The 20,357-nt window shown below is 48.8% G+C and overlaps 1 protein-coding gene and 1 long non-coding RNA gene across 4 annotated transcripts in view; one reads left to right on the top strand and one right to left on the bottom strand.

The window, feature by feature from the left end:
• Positions 1-20,357, bottom strand: part of LOC309642125 (uncharacterized protein) — a gene marked incomplete at its 3' end in the record, with an annotated part of 275,923 nt that overhangs the window by 189,854 nt on the left and 65,712 nt on the right. The gene's annotated exons all lie outside the window — the stretch shown is intronic.
• On the top strand, positions 2,131-19,147 carry LOC309642131. Of its 2 annotated transcripts, none has more exons than XR_014252982.1 (2): positions 2,131-3,833; positions 18,612-19,147. It is a non-coding gene; the product is annotated as an uncharacterized lncRNA (long non-coding RNA). The 2 variants fall into 2 exon arrangements; XR_014252983.1 differs by having other exon boundaries at positions 2,131-7,030.

Below are 20,357 nucleotides of genomic sequence, written 5' to 3'. Positions count from 1 at the left end.
TTCCCTCCTCTGTCTCTTTGGCCCGTCCACAGCCTCGTCGTCTTCCTCCCTCCTTCCCTCTTTATGTCAAGGAGACAGATGACATAGGGTAGCTCTGGAAAATCGCTCAGAGTTGTGCAACGGAGCTCGCAGGCTCAGAAAGTTCCCACATTCTCCAAAATGAAGGCTGTGGGGTTCGGCGGGTTGCGGGGTGGATCTTCAGCCGCCGTCTCAATTAGCCGGCCCCAAATCCATGGGACTCAGGCAAGGAAGGGAAAGGCGGCTGGAAAAGCAGCAGCAGCCAACACCGGCTGTACATTCCTCCTTCATCTCGCCCGATTAGCAGTTCTGTCTGAGGGAACATTCTTCCTATGGCAAAGAACACATTCTTGCCTCCAGTCAGCCTGAAATAGAATCCTGGAGAGCATGCGCTGCTGCGGCTGCATCCCGAGGCCCAGCCCCCGCTGCTGTGCAAGGATTTCTCCAGCAGCCCCCCCGCCCCCGCCCCCGACCTCTCCCCTCCCAGTTGTTTTTCCTATCCTCACCCAAGACAGCAACAGCTGCCCCCATGTTGACACAGAACTATCTCGAATAAGCGTTCCAAGGCTAGGTAAGCATTTGTAGCCTGACCCTGCTATCTTTTTATTTCCCCTTTAAATTGCTTTGGAGGGGGGCATTGCTTCCAAAAGGGCCACTGGGGCCACTCCACTGCAGGGTCGTGCCCACAGTCACATGGTGAGTGTTGGTGGAACGGGCAATTCTCTGGGTGGCTTGTAATTGTCATGTAGCCTCAGCAAGACGGCTTGGTTTCTACAACACTGTAAGTTAACTATACTTCAATTTAAAAAATAATAATAATAAAATAAAAAATAAATAAATAGAAAATAAAATGCACATTCTGATGCAGCAGAGGAAAATAAAAAAGACTACTTGGTTTCTAAAGTAACCTGACTCTCATTCTTTACCCAGGCAGCTCTTGAAAAGCAGAAATCTGTCCCAGACCTCACATCAGGAAGCATGGTTCCAGGCAGGGTAGGGTAGGGAGCAGGCCCCAGGTTACACGTGGGCCTGATTTTCTCCATCAGGCTTGTGGTGGCTCCTCCCTTCTCTGATCTAGAGAGCAAAGGCCTCAGAGGACCCTGGAACAGGGAGTGCTTTCTAAATCAGAGCCTCCAAATGCTCTCTGCAGGCGCTGAGTTCCTGTGAAAAAGTCTATTGGCACTGAAAAAATACACGCACAAAAAAATGGAGGTCACGTGCATCTATCTATTCAGAAATTAGTCGTGGAACCAGAAAGACTAAAGACCCTTTCGTGTGTGTATCTGGGGGGTGGGAGGGGTGCATGGGAGTGTCACAAGCAGGTGACAGCACTTCCACAAGGGCACAGGCCCAGCGCACAGATCTCTTTAGCATTAGTGTTGGGAGGACGGATGAATGAGCAAGGGAATGAATGAGAGAAATGAATCTGGAACACAAAGAAAGCAAAAAGGAGCCCAAACTTTCTGGGAGGTGAGGAGGATGGGGTGGAGCATGTCTGCCAGAAAGAACCATTTGGTTTGAAGGAGAACAGACTTCTAAAGTGTAAACACAAAACGGATTCTGATGCAATAAGTGACAATAACATTAGATGACATGGATTCAACACGTCCCGTGTGCCAGATGCTGCCAGTGTCTTAACACTGGCTTAGTCTTCATGGCACCCTCCAGAGGTGGGAACCAGCTGGAGAGTCTGTCGGCTCTCTGGAGCACCAAGGAAGAGACTCCTGGACCCAAAGGGTTTAGGAGGACCGGAAGCAGATCCAGCCAATCCAAAGCATCCCAGGCATCTCTTCAAAGTCGGTCCAACCTGCCTGCCTAGTCTTGCCCCCACTGGCCGCTGCTGAGAGAGGATGCTTCTCTCCTGCTGACTCACCGGAGCAGAGACCTCTCAGGCAGGAACGAGATCTGATCTCCAGGCAGCACAAGCTGGCCTGCCTCAACTCTGCTGCTCCTTCCTTCTCTCAGAAACACCAGACCTTCCGAGGAAGCCTCTGAGACTCACTGACGCTCCCTCTGGGAACACTCCTGGCCCTGGCCTTGCTGGGTGACCTCTGGGCCCTCGGGGAAGCACCCTCCCACCTCCTGGGACATTTAGGGACCCAGGTAAGCAGAAGTGATGCCACTTGGGGGCCTCAGGGGGCCTCTCTCACCTTTGAGAGAGGAACAAGAAACACAGGTTTCACCCAGCTGAAGTGTTTGTGTCTAGAAGTTCTCTTTTATTACGTATAAGCAGGCTCTCCATTCAACGTCAGCACAAGGATCCTTTTCTCCACCTCTCGCTTCCACTCCGGGAAACACACCTTCTTCATTTTGGGCCACAGCAGGGGAAGTCTCTCTCGTTCGTGGTCTGCGTGTTGCCTTACTGATTGCCTCTCTTTTACTCCAAACATGCCGTATAATCCTGGTGCCAGAGATGCACCCTTAATAATGCAGTCCTGCGAGGGCATAATTTGAAATCTCATCGTCTCAGATGAAATGTTTCCTGGACAGAGGTGGGTTGGAGGAGGAACTTGAACTGTCTGTTTCCTTCTGGCCACCAAGACAGAGCGAGGTGACCGTCCACCTTAGCTTCCTTTTCACTCCTCAAGAACCCTAGACACCCCCCCCCCACACACACACACACCCCGACAGCTGGGATTCCTGTCACCCGCCCTTGGACACTGCATTAAAAATTTGGTTCTGGAACACTGCTCCGTACCTCGGCAGGTGTGTGATCTACCTGAACAAAAGGACAGAACAGTCAGCCACTGCCAGGTGGTTAAGCAAGGGCTTTGCGAAGCTGTTTGGCTACGAGCACACAGACCAGTCTGTGCTCATGTAATGGGGCAAAGATGAAGCAGGTGCCCTAGAGTCCTCCTGACACAGCAAGTTGCCAGCCTCCGCTAAACACACACACACACACACACACACACACACACTCGTGACCTCCAGAGTCCCTGAAAAGATGGCACAGGTCGTGGCCAGGGCCTGCTCCCCACAGCCAGAGATGCCTGGCTCCTATTCTGGCTAGCTGCTCTCCTGAGTCTCGGGCTATTCTTCTGTAAAATGAGGATAGTAATGCCCCCTTGAGGGGCGGATACAATGCATATAAAACTTCAGACTTAGAGTAAGCCCTTACTAACTTGAATCCAGAACAATCCAAAACTGTCAGCAGCAGCAGTTGTCATAGTGGCTTGGTGCTAAAGACAATATTAGCTACAGTGGACGGAGCAGTTTCTATGAGCCACGTGTGTTACATGCATTATTCCATCTCGACTCACACTAGCCCTGCAAGGTAGGTTTTAGTATCCTCATTTTACAAATAAGGACTCTGAGGCTCAGAGTAGTTAAGACACTTGCCCAAAGTCACACAGCCAGTTAGTAGTTAAGAGATGGCTTACATCAAGGTAATGCATGCTTCAGTGCATGCCGGCCCCAAAGCATGCTCCCTTCTCAGGGCTGTGCTGCCTCTTGATGCAGTCAGTAAAAGCGTAGCTCTGCTCTCTTTACAGGGCAAAGCAGAGTAAATGCCAAGTGACTATGCAGAGGGCTGCAGCCTTGCACGTGTGGTGTGTGTGTGTGTGTGTACGCATGCCCTCGGCCAAGGGCCACACTTTTAGCCAGCATACTGGTCTGCCAAAGGCCTGTCTTCAAATCCCGCCTATTGAAAAGCTCCTCTCTGATTTGGCAGGACAGGCCCTCAGCCTGGAACAAATGTAGGAAATAAACAAGGGCCATTCAGAAGGACTGAGATTCAAATGGGAAGTTCCTACACAGTAATAAAGCTCGATAAACCAAAGGGCCGAAGGCCTCAGAAAGCATCAGCAGACATTCAGGTAATGACCCATTTATTTTAAGTCGTTAGTAAGGGGGAGCAAGAGGTAAATCCAGTTTCTGTGCGGGCATCCTCGTCCCTTCTCTGAGGGCAGCGCCAACACGCCTAAAAGTGTTGGCTTGAACAGAGAGGTCACCCCTTGGGGAGCCACAGGCGCCCGTAGGTGAAATAGACCGGAAATGTGTCCGTGGGACAAGCAAGTTTTAACACACGGACTCTGAATGATGAAAAGCACCCTTCGGCTCTTTGTCTCATCATACCCGCTTCAGTTTCTCAAAGACGGAGACTCTTTTTGAGCTTTTCCTTCTTGGCAAAGCCACACTTGTTAAGAAACCAGTATCCTAGAAACCGAAGTGGCCTTGGACGTCGTTCTCTGTTGTGGCAGACCAAACTTTCCTTGCTGAATCAGACCCCAAAATATATCAACTGTGAGTCACACACCAGCAAAGGGGCCACTGTTAGGAAGAGAGAGAGTGCGGTGGTATTTATCAGTGGCTGAATTCCTAGCAAATGTCGAGCGTTGCCTAATCACAGGGCATATTCATCTGCATTACCTTCCAGATTATTGCTTGGTAGCTCTCGGGATGGTTTCTTAACTGTCAATATTTACAGAACCAGGCACTTAACAACACAGGCCAAGTGGGCTGGATGTCTCCAAGGATGAGTCATGCCGAATAAAGCCTCCTATCTCGGGGTCACTGCTCCCTCCTCATTGGCTGGAGCGGACTCTAGTCATGGGGTTATTGAAAAGCATGTGCAGGCTTGCGGGCTCTGTTCGGTTCTCTGGAGGAACCAACGTTTATGAAAACAAAGCATGGGAGGAGAGGGTGTGGGTTTGAAAGCATATAGAGCTGTCTTTTTTTGTCTGCTACCTAATAAATATAGCTCTGGGGCGAGGGGGAAGTGGCAGAGAGATGGCACCGAAGCCCAAATCAGTCTCCACTTGCGGCAAGACACATAACAGATACCCCTGAGTGACACTGAAGCCTTGGCTGGAGAAGGAAAAGTCACCTGCATCACACCAGACACACACCAAGAAAGGGGGTGCCACTGTGCTTAGAGCGAGACTGACCACCACCACTGGCTTGTTATTCGAATAAGCAAAGTAGACCATCTGCCCAACCAGTCCAGATAGAAACCCCTGGCTCCATTCAAGCACTGGAAGATCTTTCTCTGGGTTTTGAAAGCTTAGATGTTCATCACGCATTTAAAATGCAGGTCAGGAATTCCTTGGCGGTCCAGAGGTTAGGACTCGGCGCTTTCACTGCCGTGGGCCTGGGTTGGATCCCTGGTCAGGGAACTAAGATCCCACAAGCCGCGTGGCACAGCCAAAAATTTTTTTTTAAATTAAAGTAAAATGCAGGTAACCTCTGGAGTTGGGCACACCTAAGGTCTCATCAAGTAGATGCTTGGTGAGAAGCAGGAAGCAAGAGGGCAGGAATGGAGGGCCAACCAAGGAGGGAGAGCACTGCAGGAGGAAGTGGGACAGTCTTGCTGGTCCAGCCCTCAGACCATCCTGGAAGATGTTTGTCTGTACACAGAAAAGAAAGGAAGCTTGTTTGCACATCAACGTTAAATGAAGAAATGGCACCACGCTTCAGAAACACCACGATCAGTACAAGTGACCATGTTGCAAACTTCACTCCCCCAGCATCTACACAGAAGTTGATTGCAACCACATGGGCGGTAAAATCTTTGCCAAAGTCCTCTGGGGACCCAGCACTACGCAACACAGGACCCGTTGGTCAACACTGAGCTCCTGGAATCCTAGTTCCCTTTAAAATCAATGAGCTAAGGGAGCATTGCAAAAGGGTCCCATGAGGGGACAGGATTATTACTGAGTTGTGTGGTGCAAAATGTCTTTGATCAAAAAATGGTAGACACCATGGAAGAACGAGAAATATCAAGACTTACATACTGGGCACATGTGCAAATGGACCGAGCTTCTTAATAGGCCCAGCAGGTTTTTCGGTTTCTTTTTAAAGATTTATTATTTATTTATTTATTTTTGGCTGCGTCGGGTCTTAGTTTCTGTGCGGGCTCTTCGTTGCGGCGCATGGGCTTCTCTCTAGTTGCGGCGTGCGGGTTTTCTCTTCTCTAGTTGTGGAGCGCAGGCTCCAGGGCGCGTGGGCTCTGTAGTTTGTGGCACGCAGGCTCTAGTTGAGGCACGCGGGCTCAGTAGTTGTGGAATGCGGGCTCAGTTGCCCCGCGGCATGTGGGATCTTAGTTCCCTGACCAGGGATCGAACCCACATCCCCTGCATTTTAAGGTGGATTCTTTACCACTGGACCACCAGGGAAGTCCCGGCCCAGCAGGTCTGAAGGCTCAGAGATGTCCCCAGAGATCCCAAGATTCTTCCACGATGACATGAGCTCCTGATTCCTGGAGACAAAGAGGTCGCAGCCCCACGGCCACTGGCCAGGGCCATAAACCAAAGGACAGTCCTCCTGTAGCAGCTGTGTGGACACACGACATAGGCATCATCTGTAGTCACAAAGGGCAACAAGGGATGTAATTCATGATCCCAAGAAAGGTTTGACTGTGGCCCTTTCCAGCCACCGTGTGCCATAAAGCTGGGGACGGCAAGCACCCTGGGGAAGGCCCTGCCAGCTGCACGGTCACAGTGTGTCCACAACAGCTGACGACCCTTTCCCCAATCTTCCTCAGATGCACACACATACTTGGGCTGGCCATGTGCATACACACACATGCACCAAATAAGGACTGGGGGGAGAGACGCAGCCAGAAAACAAAAAACAAACAAAAAATGCAGTTCTGCAAATATATATGGAAAACACTTCTTGGATGAGTGCTCAGCTAAGATGACTTATTTACCTGCTTCATCCTTGTGGCTTGGAATGAAGATATGATGGCTAGAGCTAAAGCAGCCATTTTGGACCATGAGGTGGTCTTCATGATGGATGCCAAATTCTAAGAATAGAAAGAAAGGGGCCTGGAACACTGATGGATGTAGAACCGCTAAAGCAGTCCTAGGCTATCTACTGCTAGACTTCTTTCATATAAGACTGAAATAAACTTTATTGTGTAAAAGACACACAAGCAAATAAACAAAACAACGTGCTTCTAATTCTGTGTGAAAGGGTTTCATTCTATTCCAGAGCTTCTGTAGGATGGCATCTGCTGGGGAGCGTTCTGTTTCATTTCCCCCTCTGTTTCCACTTTCTGTTGGGGGTAGAGGTAAGGAGAAGCTGAGTAGAGAGGGGTTTGGGAGGACAAAATGTGAAGAGAGGATGGGCCCCTGGCTGTTCCTCTTTCCCTGTATGTACTTCCCTGCTTTGTCTCCAGACCCTCCTAGAACACCTTGCAGGTGGTCCTGTGCTCAGGGAATGTGTTGAACAGTTGTATCAGTTTGCTGGGGCTGCCGTAACAAAGTATCACAGCCCAGTAGCTTAAACAACAGACATTTATGTCCTCCCAGTGCTGGAGGCTGGAAGTCCAAGATCAAGGTGTCAGCAGGGTTGGTTCCTTCTGAGGGCCGTGAAGGAAGGATCTGTTCCAGGCCTCTCTCCTTGGCTTGTAGATGGCTGTCTTCTCCCTGTGTCTACACATGGTCTTCCTGCTGTGTGTGTCTGGGTCTTAATCTCTTCTTCTTATACAGACACCAGCCAGATTGGATTAGACCCTCATTTTTAGCTGAAAATGACCTAATTTTAATTTAATTCCCTCCTTAAAGACCCTGTATCCAAATACAGTCACATTCTGAGGTCCTGGGCGTTAGGACTTCCACAAAAGTGAGGCAGGAAAGGAAATCAGCAAACGGGTAGAGCCCCTACCACGGGCTTGGCATTGTGCCAGACAGCAGGGACAAAAGATAAGAAGATACAGTCTCATTGTGGCTGAATGACTAAATGACAGCCCTAGCGAGTGAGTAAGTGGATGGATCCATGATGAATGAATGGGATGAACAAACATCAAAACTGCCTCCAGAGCCCAGAGGGCTGATCAGACGTAAACCATACGGAGTCCAGAAGCATAGCTGAGTCCAGAGCCGGCAGCCAACTCTCAACTCCATCTACAAAGGGGTCTCAGAGATCATCAGAGAAGCAAAGTGGCAAAGGGGCCCTATTCCCTGCCCAGGGGAGCCTGACCAGCTCTTGGCCAAAACAGAATGGAACCAGCGTGCTCACAGATGCTCCCAGATGAAAACCAGACTTTTCATCACGCTCAGCCCACCGCTCCTGGGAGACCTGGGGAGATACCCCCGCTGTGGGTCCCAGCAGCCCCGGGCCACAAACCAAATGGAAAGCCCTCCACGAGCAGCATGTCAGGTTAGCTGGGGTGGGAAGGAGGGCCACCTGCCACTGGCCATAGCCAGCTGCGGTGTGGTGACAGGTGGTACACTATCCCTGGGATGTTGACACCCATGAAATGAGAGTGAAAGTCGCCACATCCTCAACTCCATCCCCTGCAAACGCTCTCTGCGCCCAAAACTGTGACCATAAGCCAGGAAGCCAAATTTAGAGGAACAGAAAGAAAGGCAAGATTCCTGTCCGCGTCATTATCAGCGCACACTTCTCCTGACTGCAAGCATGCCAGCGACGTCACTCAATTATTATTATCTGCACCGCGACTGTTTACTTAATCGGTCTTCAGAGAGATTTCCAAACGGGTATTTTTGTGACCCAGTGGAGGTCAGAGTTCCCCGGACAATCAATCAGAGCCAGCAGGGGGCAGGCCAGCTGCCCGTCATCTGATTGCGGCCGCTGTGCACAGACTTTGAACCAGTTCCTGTGGCCTGCGTCTGTCAGGCTCCCCGTGAACCCTGGTCATCGGTCACTTCCTGAATTGCAAGAACGCACCACACAGCTACACACCCCAACGGCCCTCCCCTGCTCGGACGACTCCCTTTTATTGTTTTCCAGCACAGTCTCTCTCCAGCCCAAACAGGATCACAGCGGAATGGCCTATCCTTGAATCTTTATTACCAAATCTGCGGCTCAGAAGCCTTGAGTTGGTATTTCCTCTGCCCTAGTAGGGATTTTTATGGGGTTTTTATTTGGTTTCATTTTTGCCATGCTTCTCAGAATGCTTCCTTTATTCTGCCTCACTCTGCTTTGAGCCTGCAAGGCTGTCTCCTCAGAAGATCACACAGCTGCATCCCCAGACGTGTATCCCCCCAAAAGATGTACTTGAGGAAACCCCCCACCTTTTATGGATTTTCAAGCAATAAAATGATGGGCTCTGAGGGCTGAAGAGGCACCTCCTCCCCCAGGCCAGGCCCCTCACCGCAGCCCCGGGGAGCAGGGAGGAGGCAGCCAAGGACCCGAGCCTTCAGTGCCTAGGGTTCGTGGGCCTAGTGTTTGTTTACCTTCTTTGGAAAATATTGCCTCCCCTGCGCTGATCACATAGCATCCAAATGTGAGTAGTCACCGGCTCACAGATCTCCCCTGGCCACAGAGATCGAGCCAGGGGCGGTCACCTGACCGCAGTGAAGGCCATCAGGGCCTCCCTGGGACTTTTGAACTCTCAGCCCCTCTCTAGCGGTGAAGCTGGGAGGTGCGATAAACAGAAGCTGCCGTCCGTGTACACTCCCTGCCATGCAGAGAAAGCTTATCAAAGAGACTGGAATCAATATTCAGTGGAAGATTCAGTAAGAGATGAGAGAGAATGCCTGGCAGGGTCGGGTCCCGTTGCAGGCGTCCTCAGAGCCCCTTTTGGAAGTCCCGAGTGGTTTGGGTCGCATTTCTCTTGCCTGTGGCTAATAATAGCATCCCCGTGAAACTCACCAGGGATTGGATTCTGGCCACCCTGCCTGAGTGAGACCGGCCGACCTCTTCTTTGGCCATGGGAAGAGGAGGGGATGGAGAGGGGAAGAGACCATTATCCAAGGTTATACAAGGTTGTTTAGGACATTGAAATACAGAATGCCTGCAGCAACTTTGAGAGAATTTCAAAGTCTTCATCAAGTCACTACTTTCAGGCTTGTATACTCTCAGGCAGAGGTCATTATCCGGATAATTGAAGTGTTTCTTAGAACAGGATTCGGGTGACAGTGGTGATGGCGTGTAGGCAGCACACTAAGGACGGATCCTTGGGAAACAGTGCTCTGGAATAATCATGACTCTTCTCGTGGGAAAGGAGCAGCGGGGCTCCTGTGCTGCAGCCCAGCTAATGGACTCATTAGCCCGTCATTGGCTAATGGACAGAGGGACTCCAGGAGACCTAGTTCAACAAGTCTGACACCTGCCAAGGCCGAGCCCCTCAGAACCCAGATGCTCCCCCAAATGTGACCCCCAAATCCGAGGAAGCCCCCGAGGTGGGAACAGACCCAGGAGAGGCTTGGGCTCCCCACCTTACCGGTCTCTCTCAGCTGAAACCACAGGAAGGCCTCAAGTCAGAAGGGCTCACCCAGCTCGGAGGGAGGCCCAGAGTCCAGCCTAATCCCCTTACTCATCCCAAAGGGCCAGAGGAGGGCGAGCAACCACAGGGGTCAGAGCCTCAGTTTTGACTCCAAGTTCAAAGACTCTAGCTAAAGCGGCCCAGGGCACCACCCGAAAAAAACGGATCCAATCCTGAGTCAGAGAGGAAGCCGACACTCACTGAATCACCCGTCCACTTCCTTCTACCCTCAGCCACTTGGCCAAGAGCGGCAGCCGCTTCCGAGGGGCAGCTTAGTGACCGACACTCGGAGAAGCGGAGGCCCCCAGAGAAGGGCAAGCAGGGCCGAACCGCCGCAACCCATTTCCCTGCGGCTCCCCTGCCCCCTGCGCTTTCCAAAGTAAAGCTTCACATCTTGTGGCGGCCCCTCTCCTGTCCTGTGCTGCCCTTGCCGGGTTATTTTTCACTTCCCTGTTCAGAACACAGCCACACTTTCCAAATGCCATGAATCATCACCAGCGAGCAACGGCCATTCAGCCAGGCAGGAAACCGCGGAGCAAAAGCCCTAGAAGTAACAGCTCTCCTGCAGCCGCCTCCAGCCCCGGCTGGGCATCGTGAGGCCCCAGCAGAGGCTGCTGGACGGAGCTGCCAGGCCGGGCACTCATTCTCTTCCACCGTCCCCAGTGGCTGTCCTCTCCTCTCTGATCCACCCTTGCACTAGGTCCCAGACAGCACTAGGCATTTCTGACGTCGTTCTAACGACTTTCTTGGTTGCGTTGGCCAACGCGCAGCTGTCATCTTCCAATCCTGGGAGGGAGAGAATTGGGCAGATCCATTCAAGACCCAGGGAGCTGAGATAGGGATGCAGCATAGAGCTGACCCACCGACAGAACATGGGGAGGCGGCTCTCTGTACGCAGGTAGGCTTGCAAGAATGGTACAAAGTCATCCCTGTCATCCAAGCCCCATGTGGCCTTCTAGATGCCATTCAGCAAGTACCCAAGAGTAGTCACCAGTGAGTCTATGAATAAATCAATCAGTGAAAGAGTATCATCCTCAAAGAGCATCAAACGCTCGCTCCTGTGCTGGGCTCCTGGCTCCTCTGAATAATAAGTCTGCTTTCGTGCCAGTGTTAGGTACTCGTGTAGTAAGGAGAACCTAATTTGAAGTCATTATTTTTGCCTCTGTGTAATCATAGACAATGCCATTCAAAAGTAAAGCCATCTTGGAAGTTCCCTGGTGGTCCAGTGGTTAGGACGCCCAGCTTCCACTGCAGGGGGCATGGGTTTGATCCCCGGTCGGGGAACAAAGATCCTGAACACCACGCATCACAGCCAATAAATAAATAAATAAATAAAGCGATCTAGGAAACGCAAATCAACAGGACAATACTACATCAGTTTTAACCTATCAGATTGACTAAAACTTTAAATATTAACAGTGGCCAGAGAGTGGGAAATAGGTACTGCCCTATACTGTTGGTGGGTGTGGAGTGTTACACATTTTCTGGAGGTGGTTTGATCCTGTGCATTACAATTATTAATGAGTAACTTTGACTCCTTAATTCGGAGACTAGGAATTTATCCTCAGCTGAACAACCAGGAAAATGCACATAAATGTAAGTACAAAGAAAGTCATCACAGTGTGGTAAATAAATACAAAAAAGAAACAAACAAAAAATTTGAAACAACCTAGATGTGACTGAGCCAGTGAATTATAGTACATTTAATAAACTACTATGCAACTGTTAAAAATAATGTTGGAAATCTACCTCCAAAGGCATAGAACAATATTCGCATGGATCATTTTGATTAGAATAGGACACAAAACGTCTGTAGCCCATTTATGGACGCGTTGACGGTATGGGGGCCTAAAAGAGACACCTGAAACGTTTATCAAGTTGTTAGCGGTGCTCATCTCTGGGGAGGTGGATTTCAAGGTGATTTTTACCTTCTCCATATTCTCTGTATTTCTTAAAATTGTTTATAAGAAACTTGAAGCATTTTTATGATCAGAGAAAATTATGTATCTGTTTTCATTTTAAAACAAAAAGTAAGACAAATGCAAAAACTGTCTATGTCCCTGACAGGCTATTCTGTCCAAGATAAATTTTGTGTCCTCATTCTGGTAGAACGTGTTTCTGTGGACCACTCTGCCAGGAGGCCTTGGTCTCTGAGTTGTTTCCCCTGAGTTCTGATGGGCTGAACTGGGTCTACCCGTGCCCTCTTAAGCAGCCCCTGTATGGCAACTCGATTTATCAGGATGGCTGACCAGAGTCGGGATGGAGACTGAAGCGTGGCAGAGTTTTCTCCCACAGGTACCAAATATCCTGTGGGGTTATCAAATCCCAGGTTTCAGTGCTTGGAATTAACCAAATTAACGAACACAGACCCAGCTGGGTGGCCAAGGAGATTCAGATGATTTGAAAATATGTGAATCTCAACCCCCAGAAATAAATTCCAGACCCTTGAAGACCATAGCAACTAAAGCCAGAAAGATCTTCACGAAATCATCTATTCTGGACCTCTCATTTGACACACGAGGGAACCAAGGCACAGAGAAGGGAAGTGACTTGCCTAAGGTCACACAGCTTATGGGTGACAGAGGCCAGAAAAGAACTTGTGTCTCCTGACCTACAATTCAAGGTTCTTTTTGCTTTATCACAACTGGGCAGAAAATGTCCTTCATACCCTCAGAAACTACTCCTGTGAGAGGTCCAGAATGTACTCCAACGGTCCCAGACCCTTCTGTAGAAGGGTCTAGTAGAGTTACATGCAGGCATTCTTAACCAAGAGGTCATGTATTTTTCTAAAAGGGGATTACAGAGCTTTCATCATATTTTCAAAGGGATCCCACTGCACAACAAAAGTTAAGAACCAATGAACTGGGGGGAAAAAAAAGAACCAATGAACTAGAACATGGGTTGTAAACTTGCTTTACAGAAAGTAAATATTTTGGCTCTGCAGACTGTATGGTCCCTGTCCCAGCTACTCAACTCTGCCCTTGTACTATGAAAGCGATCTCAGATAGTCCACCAATAAATGGGCAAAGCCGAGTTCCAATAAAACTTTATTTACAAAGACAGGCTGTGGGCCGGATTTGGCCCAGGCAGTAGTGTGACACTCGCCCCAACCCCCCAACCCCCAAACTAGAGGCCCCGATCAATGACCTTCCCCTTACTTCAGATTCTGCTTCTGGTCGTGAACCAAATGACAGCCATAGTCCTGCAGCTGGATCCAGCTCTTAGCTGGGGACCACCAAGGAAGTGGGGAAACACATAAAAGGAATTTGTTTCACTTTTTCATTAAAAAACAAGTACTCTGAATTCCTAATTGGCAACTTTCACACATGAATTGAGGTTGCTGCAACTCATTTCCTGCAGTCCTGCTCCACTCATTTATCTTGAGCAAAATAACTGTTGAGCTTGGAGAGTGACTTTTGACCTCTGGTGGCTGCCTACAATCTACTTGACTGGCTCATTTGCATATAGGGTGTTAAACACCCGCTGACACAGTCTTCTCATAAAATTCTGACTTTCTTGATCAACTAGGGACTAAAACAAGATCTCAAGACAAAACAAATCCAGGCAGGAACTGGAGATTTTTTTTTCTCCCCTCTTGTTGTTGGCCAAAACCCTCTTCAATTCAAATCAAGAAGCATGTACTGAGCATCTCCTATGCAGCACTAAGTCAGGCCCTTCGAGGGCCACTGCCCAGAGGATAGGCTTGGGATCCAGGACATCCTCTGCTCTTGTACAGAAGATGAGATTTACAAAACAGCAACACGGGATATTTCCTCTGTTGTACCCTCACCCAGGACCGGTCACTCCCCTGCCCCACAGACCCTCACCCATTGACTTCTGAGAGGGCAGAGATGGAGAGAGAGACAGAAAAAAGCTCTAGGGAAGTCTGCTTCTGCCCTGATTAGGAGAGGGAGGGAGGGGCAGAATTCAAGCTGAAAAAGGACAGCAGACAGCCTTCCCCAGCCTCGCACAGCCCCTTCCAAATTCTGGTAGCAAGAGGACTGAGTCCTTGAGTCCTAATAGTGACAGGCAGGTAACACATATGTTTTTCCATCTGTATGACAACAGTTCTAAGCACTGGATGTCCATATACATCAGAAATACCCTTTGGGGATCCTTACTTAGAGGTGGGGATGTGCTTCTGGGTTATTTTAGACCCTTTTCACACTTCAGCAGTAGGACGCACAGGAACAATTCTAAGGGACACAGGAGGTGATGAAGTCTCCTTAGAAGAGGAGAACAAAGGCAGCCTGAGACCTCGTGCCTTGCCAAGGATGAGCCAGCGCTGAGTCTAGGGGCCCTGGCTTCGCATCTGTTATGTTGATCCTTGGCCATGCTTCCATCAAGCTGGTGCCTGCTGAGAACCCAGTTTCCCAACATGTCAAATGGCTTCCAGAAGATTCAGAGGTGCCCTTTTTCTTCCTTTTTCTCTTTATATCCGGGCATGCTTCCCAGCCTTCCCATGGAAAATCCCTGAGCCGGCCACTTCCTGTTTTTGTTTTGTTCTCCTTCCCCCCCCCCCCCACTCCCCATGTCCCCTTCGACCTTTTGTCCTTTGTCTTGATCTTCATCTCAAACTGGGAAAGAATCCTTAGCTCCAAGCAGTTCCCTGGCAACTGGAGGTTTCTATCTCCGCTCTGTTCCCTCCCTGTAGGTGCTTAATAGTCCTCAACCCAAAATTGGATGCTAAAAAGATTAAGAGATTTGTCTGGGGAGATACTTGCCCGATATACATGCAAATTTTGTAGCAGTTGTTTTTCAGTTCGGATCCACTTTTATTTGGGGCGAGGAGTGTTCTTTTGCTTTGTTTGGATGGCTAGAGGAGCTGGGAGGGTGCCCTTGGTGACGCACTGTGCTTTTCCCTTCTTTCCTCCGTTTTGTCCCGTTCCTCCGGGCCCTGCATTCCTGGCATATTTGGAGAGAGTAGGAGCTGGCCTGAGGCCACTTTTCTAAGTATCTTCTCAGCTCTGCAGTCCAGTTTCCAGCTTGGTCTCTTTGCTTTGTTTATTCTTTGTGTCCCACTCCTGGGCAAGTACCAGATGCTACCAGATGCGACTCCAGCCGTGAACATCGTGCCCCGGCCAGTGACTCCAGATCAGACAGGCTGGAAACTCCCGGGCCCCACCAGCTCCAGAGGGGGAACGTGTGAAACCGTCAAAGGATGTGTTAACCATGTGCCAGTCTTAGGGGGAATTTCCCCAAACACATCTGCCACATACAAAGAAAAAAGGAAGAAAGAACCAAACAGTAAACCACCACTGCCTTCGAAAATTTGCTATTGGAGCAGGTGAGCACTGTAGCGCCATGAAGGGCTCTGGGCTGAGATATCTCCCTGGGTGACCTTTGCTAACACAGTGACCGTCTCTGGCTTTGCTCTCCCTGGAGAGGCTGTAAGAGGCTGTTCTAGTGTTGAGAGCAAGGCATTTCCAGCTGGAAAGAGCAATGGAAACAGAGTGTGAAATCTGGTGACACTGGCTCCATCACTGTCTGTCGAGCCCAGGTAGGTCCCTCTTAAATCTTACCCCGAGGAAAGGTCGACTTAATTCATATCACAGGAAAATCTGAAGTTTACTCTCTTCTCCAAAATTGTTTTCAATTTCCCAGGAGGGAAAGAGATTGATTCATACTGTTAATAAGCTAGGGTCTTATTTTTCCACCGTCGGTCGTATAAATGTCAAGGAAAAAAAAAGAAAAGAAAAGCTTCATGTTCAATCAAAAAACTGTTCCAGCATTTTTAAAAAGTCAAGTGGAGATAAAACAGATGAGTCTGTAGGAAAAAAAATTTAAAAATAACCTTAACTCTCAAACCATAAAACCTTAAGTTATCTAATGTTTAACTGCCTCAACAAAAGCCTTGTGGAATTGTTAAAAAAAAAAAAAAAAAGTTAAAAACATAGACCGTGCTGGAGCAACAGCCCAGATGACTCCAGGTTTCTTGTACCCTTAGATGAATCAAACAACTGGACTCAAAAAGCTGAGGATGCTGAGGGAATGCATGTGAGTCAAGCCATGCTATACAATTCAGAGTTCTGATCGCACACCCATATTCATAGCAGCATTATTCACATTAGCCAAGGGGTGGAAGCAACCCAAGTGTCCATCAACGGATGAACGGCTAAAATAACTATGGCACGTCCATACAATGAAATATTATTCTTCCTTTAAAAGGAGGAAAATTCTGCCACAGGCTACAACATGGATGAATACTGAGGGCATTATGCTACATGAAGTAAGCCAGTCAACAGAAGAACAAATACGTCTGAGTCCACTTATACGAGGTCCCTAGAGGAGTCGGATTTGTAAAGACAGAAAGTAGAATGGTGGTCACCAGGGGCTGAGGGGGTAAAGGGGAGGAATAGGGAGTTAGTGTTTAATGGGGACACAGTTTTGGTTCAGTTGGGGATGATGAAAAAGTTCTGGAAATGATGATGACGATGGTGGCACAATGTGGGGTGGACTTAATGCCGCTGGATTGTACACCTAGAAATGGCTAAGATGGTAAATTTTATGTTATGTGTATTTTGCCACAATTTTAAAATATTTTTCATTAAAAATTTTTTTTTAATTCACAGTTCTGAATAAAGACTATTGAGTGACTAAATCTGCCCCCTCTTTACACGCATACAGACCAGGTGTTCTTGGAGAAGCCCATTGATGGTGCCTTTAATTTGGAGCCCACACAGAGCCGTGAATCCACACACCCATGTTTCTGCTTCAGAACTGAGCTGGAGGTACCACATCCGCAGCCGTTAGGCAGAGAAACAGCAGCTCTTTGATTAATGGAAAAACCAAGGGCCGTGGAGGTTACGTAGCTTGCTCAAGGTTACACAGTTCACAGGGTCTGCCCCCGCCTGAAGTTCCTGGTGGCATGTCTCCAGATTATAGCATTGAATAATCACGGGACAAAACCAACACTGGTCTGTGGAGAGATGGGAGCACGCCAGGACCGATTTTCCAAAATGGGTCCTAAAACCAATGCCATGTGAACAACAATAATCCAGGAGGACTTGGCATTCATTTGTTCAAAGTGTGCTCACGGAGCCCCTCCGTGGCTGTGAGCTCTGCTGCCTCAGCATCCTGAGTGCTGGTCTCTCTCAGAGCCCTTGGGCAGTGGAGGATGCAGAATGCAGGCATTCCAGGAGCAATCAGAAAATGGGGTGGAAAGTGCAGAGATGGGGAAAATGGTGAGTGTGGGTGGAACACCGAGGGGTGTTCCAGGCCCCGAGAGAGAGGCAGTGCATCCAGCTGAGTCCTGGGCAGGTGGGCGGGGCCTGGGACCTCTGCTTTCCTTTTTCCCGCTTTTCTTCTTTTTCAATTGAAGTGTTGATAGACAATATTGTATTAGTTTCAGGTGCACAACATCGTGATTCAGTATTTTTATGGATAATACTCCATTTAAAGTTATTACAAACTAATGGCTATATTACCCTGTGCTGTACAATATACCCTTGCTTCTTATTTTATATGTAGTAGTTTGTACCTCTTAATCCCCAACCCCTATTTTGCCCTTCCCCGCTTCCCTCTCCCCACTGGTAACCACTACTTTGTTCTCTGTATCTGTGAGTCTGTTTCTGTTTTGTTATATCCATTCTTTTTTTTTTTTCTTTTTCTTTTTCTTCTTTTGGCCGCGCTGCACGGCATGTGAGATCTTAGTTCCCCAACCAGGGATCGAACCTGTGCCCCCTGCGTTGGAAGCGCAGAGCCTTGACCACTGGACCACCAGGGAAGTCCCGTCATTTGTTTTATTTTTTAGATTCCACATGTAAGTGATAACATAGAGTACTTGTCTTTCTCTGCCTGACATTTCACCAAGCATAATATTCTCTGGATCCATCCACACTGCTGAAAATGGCGGTATTTCATTCTTTCTTTATGGCTGAGTAATATTCCATTGTATATCTATACCACATCTTCTTAATCCAGTTGTCTGTTGATGGGCACTTTGGTTGCTTACGTGTCTTGCGCATTGTAAATAATGCTGCTATGAACACTGGGGTGCATGTATCTTTTCGAATCTTTTTTCTCAGATATATATACCCAGCAGTGGAATTGCTGGATCATACGGTAGTTCTATTTTTAGTTTTTTGAGAACCCTCCATACGGTTTTCCACAGTGGCCTCACCAACTTACATTCCCACCAACAGTGTAGGAGGGTTCCCTTTTCTCCACATCCTCGCCAACATTTGTTATTTGCAGACTTTTTTGATGATTGCCGTTCTGACAGGTACGAGGTAATATCTCATTGTGGTTTTGATTTGCATTTCCCTGATGATTAGCAATGTTGCATCTGCTTTCCTTTGTAGCAAAAGCCCTCAAAAGAGTCTTCTAGACCCAGGGGACCAACGTTGGGGCCAAGTGCTCTTACTCTGATGTCTTAAATGTCACATCTTCCTGATGATCCTCAAATTTGTATCTCCAGCTCCAACCTCACCCCAGAGCTTCAGACTCAGACACCCACATTCCTCACTTTGGTACATGACTCTCCTATTCAGGACAAATCACACCAGTCATCCTTAAGCAGCTTCTTCCCCCTCATGCCTGATGTCACCCAGGATGGCCTCAGCACCTTCAGCATCCGTTGCATCTTCAGCATCTCCTGCCGCAGCCCCATCACCTCTCCCTTGGAGCGCTGCAGGAACCTCCTAAGCACTCTCTCCTATGCCCGCGTCCCCCTTCCCCACACGCAGCCTGGGGTCATGGGAACGGCTGCTCGGTTCAGGCCACTGAAGTTGTCCGTGGTGTGAGCAAGAGGGCACGCATGGAGTCCACTCTCCAATGGGCTGCTTCCCTTAAGAACATGGCCCTGTGTCAGCATGTGGACACTGGGATTAGCCCCAGACTAAGTCGCTGCCCCTCCATCTGCATGTGTGTGTGTGTGTGCGCGTGTGCGTGCGCGCGCATGCGACAAAACAAGCCCAGGACCTGTTTTTGTCAATAAAGTTTTATTGGAACATAGCCACATCTGTTCATTTACACATTTTACATATTATCTTTGACCACTTTGGAGCTCTAGCTGCAGAGTTGAGTAGCTGCAACAGAGACCATCTGGCCCACAAAACAAAAAATATTTACTCTCCAGCCCTTTCCAGAAAGTCTGCTGACCCCTAGGTTAAATTATGCTTCTTCTATATGCAGCTATTAAAATGATTACATAAATGTGTAATTACGGCTCTGGAAAGTTGTTATGATATATGACTAAGTAAGTAAATCAGCTGGAAAAGGTTGATTTCACCCCATTCTTATAAAAGGAAAATAGATTCAACTAAATGTACATAACTGTGTAGAAAAATACATCCATTTCCTCGGAAGGAGGGAGATAATAGGTGATCTCTTCAATCCTTCTTTCTTATTTTTTTTTTATTTTTATTTTTTGGCCACGCCACGCGGCAGGTGGGATCTTAGTTCGCCAACCAGGGATCGAACCCACACCTCCTGCATTGGAAGCACCGACTCTTAACCACTAGACTGCCAGGGAAGTCCCTCATTTCTTCTTTCTACTTTTTTTTTAATATTTGTTTTTTTTTAAAAAAAAAATGAGTACACCTTAATTTTTCATTTAAAAACTAATAATACAGTTTTTTTTCATCTTGCGTAAAACTGCTCACGTCCCTCACCCCCACTGACAGCTGAAAAGGAGTGTCAGCGTTCGGAGGGGCGTGTGCCACGGGTCAGCCTGGCTTCTGGGCGCGGGGAGCCAGCGAAGGGCCCAGAGACACAGCCCCGTGGGGGAGTGGACCCCACAGACACCACTGGCTCCGGCTGCGCTGCTCCTGCTTCCGGGCTCTTCCTGACACAACCCCCAAATCTGGCCAAGGTCCAGGCCTACAATGGGGAGACTCATCACCAAGCACTGGTTCCATCCATCGCACCCAACCTGGCAGAAAAAGAGGCCAGAGAACCTTCTTCCCCTGATTCACTCCGGGTCTCGACCCGCACAGGGCACCACAGGAGTCAGCCTGGCACTAAGTGCCAGGTCTCTATGGAGACATAAGCACGGCGTCCCAACATGAATGGCTTATTTTTAGAAAAGTCCCCCTCGTGCCCTGGCCACACTCCAGCGTGAGCGATGCCATTCCCTCTGACTCAGCTCCCCAAACTGACTCAGTTCAGAGGATCAAGGGGGTCCCCCCGCCCCGACTGGCGGGAGCTGCAGGCAGTCCTTCGG

The sequence above is a fragment of the Balaenoptera physalus genome (assembly GCF_965194825.1).
Source record: "Balaenoptera physalus genome assembly, chromosome: 14".
In the NCBI taxonomy this organism is placed as follows: Eukaryota; Metazoa; Chordata; class Mammalia; order Artiodactyla; family Balaenopteridae; genus Balaenoptera; species Balaenoptera physalus.
The sequence above is the reverse complement of the archived record's forward strand: the minus strand, read 5'-3'. Positions and strand labels throughout refer to the sequence as shown.